Genomic DNA, 2,579 nt, shown 5'->3' with positions numbered 1-2,579 from the left:
ACGATAGCGCTTGTTGGGAGGCAACCCAATTTTATTTTAGTTTTTTGCTTTTTGATCCTGTTTAGGAATAAATATTTGATCTAGCCTCTAGTTAGATTTGTTTTTATGTTTTAATTAGTGTTTGTGCCAAGTAAAACCTATATGATCTTCTTGGATGATAGTTATTTGATCTTGCTGAAAAAGTCAGAAACTTTCTGTTCACAAAAATAATTGTTTAAAATCACCAGAACGTGATAAAATACAGATTCCGATTGCAGTAGATCAATAAGCAAATTATTTAGGATTTCCTATTTTTCAGAATTTTCGGAGTTACAGAAGTTTGCGTTAGATCCAGATTACTACAGATTGTTCTGTTTTTGACAGATTCTGTTTTTCGTGTGTTGTTTGCTTATTTTGATGAATCTATGGCTAGTAAAAGAGTTTATAAACCACAGAGAAGTTGGAATACAGTGGGTTTAATTTTTTTAGAAAAGGATACAGTGGGTTCAATACCAATATAAATAAAGAATGAGTTCAATAGATGATACGTCTCCAACGTATCTATAATTTTTTATTGTTCCATGCTATTATATTATCCTTCTAGGATGTTTTATATGCATTTATATGCTATTTTATATGATTTTTGGGACTAACCTATTAACCCAGAGCCCAGTGCCAGTTTCTGTTTTTTCGTTGTTTTTGAGCATCGCAGAAAAGGAAAACCAAACGGAGTCCAATTGACCTGAAAATTGACGGAGCTTATTTTCGGACCAGAAGAAGCCCACGGAGCATCGGAGTTGGACCAGAAGAGTCCCGGGCTGCCCACGAGAGTGGGGGCGCGCCCACCCACCTGGGCGCGCCCCCTGCCTCGTGGACAGCCCAGAGAGCCCCCTGACTTGTTCCCAACGCCAATACCTCTCATATATACCCAAACTTCCAGAAAGAAACCTAGATCGGGAGTTCCGCCGCCGCAAGCCTCTGTAGTCACCAAAAACCAATCGGGACCCTGTTCCGGCACCTTGCCGGAGGGGGGATCCCTCACCGGTGGCCATCTCCATCATCCCAGCGCTCTCCATGACGAGGAGGGAGTAGTTCACCCTCGGGGCTGAGGGTATGTACCAGTAGCTATGTGTTTGATCTCTCTCTCTCGTGTTCTTAATTTGGCACGATCTTGATGTATCGCGAGCTTTGCTATTATAGTTGGATCTTATGATGTTTCTCCCCCTCTACTCTCTTGTAATAGATTGAGTTTTCCCTTTGAAGTTATCTTATCGGATTGAGTCTTTAAGGATTTGGGAACACTTGATGTATGTCTTGCGTGGGATACCCGTGGTGACAATGGGGTATTCTATTGATTCACTTGATGTATGTTTTGGTGATCAACTTGCGGGTTCCGTGAGCTTGGGAATCTATGCATAGGGGTTGGCACACGTTTTCGTCTTGACTCTCCGGTACAAACTTTGGGGCTCTCTTTGAAGTTCTTTGTGTTGGTTGAATAGATGAATCTGAGATTGTGTGATGCATATCGTATAATCATACCCACGGATACTTGTGGTGACATTGGAGTATCTAGGTGACATTAGGGTTTTGCCGTATTTGTGTCTTAAGGTGTTATTCTAGTATGAACCCTATGATAGATTGAACGGAAAGAATAGATTCGTGTTATTTTACTACGGACTCTTGAATAGATCGATCCGAAAGAATAACTTTGAGGTGGTTTCGTACCCTACAATAATCTCTTCGTTTGTTCTCCGCTATTAGTGACTTTGGAGTGACCCTTTGTTGCATATTGAGGGATAGTTATATGACCCAATTATGTTATTATTGTTGAGAGAACTTGCACTAGTGAAAGTATGAACCCTAGTCCTTGTTTCAACGCATTGCAATACTGTTTGTGCTCTCTTTTTTCATTAGTTACCTTGCTGTTTTTATATTTTCAGTTTACAAAAACCTATATCTACCATCCATATTGTACTTGTATCACCATCTCTTCGCCGAACTAGTGCACCTATACAATTTACCATTGTATTGGGTGTGTTGGGGACACAAGAGACTCTTTGTTATTTGGTTGCAGGGTTGTTTGAGAGAGACCATCGTCATCCTACGCCTCCCACGGATTGATAAACCTTAGGTCATCCACTTGAGGGAAATTTGCTACTGTCCTACAAACTTCTGCACTTGGAGGCCCAACAACGTCTACAAGAAGAAGGTTGCGTAGTAGACATAAAGCAGTTTCTGGCGCCGTTGATGGGGAGGTGAGTGCTTGAAGGTATATCTTTAGATCTTGCAATAGAATCTTTTTGTTTCTTGTTTTATCACTAGTTTAGTCTAGAAAAGAAAACTACAAAAAAATGGAATTAAGGTTGCCTCATATGCTTCATATTTTTATTATCTTTCGTGAAAATGATGGGAAGGAAAATTGTGCTCAAGTACTAGAAGAAGAATTATGATGAGCATGATTGCAGTGTTGTTAGTACGAATTCTTTGAATACCCATGATGCTAATGATATGCAAAGCCACAAGCTTGGGGATGCTATGTTTGATGAAGATGATATGTTTAGTCCCCCAAGTTTTGATGAGCAAATTTATTATGATAAAAG

Source organism: Aegilops tauschii, chromosome 5 (genome assembly GCF_002575655.3).
Source record: "Aegilops tauschii subsp. strangulata cultivar AL8/78 chromosome 5, Aet v6.0, whole genome shotgun sequence".
In the NCBI taxonomy this organism is placed as follows: Eukaryota; Viridiplantae; Streptophyta; class Magnoliopsida; order Poales; family Poaceae; genus Aegilops; species Aegilops tauschii.
This window is presented reverse-complemented; position numbering follows the sequence as displayed.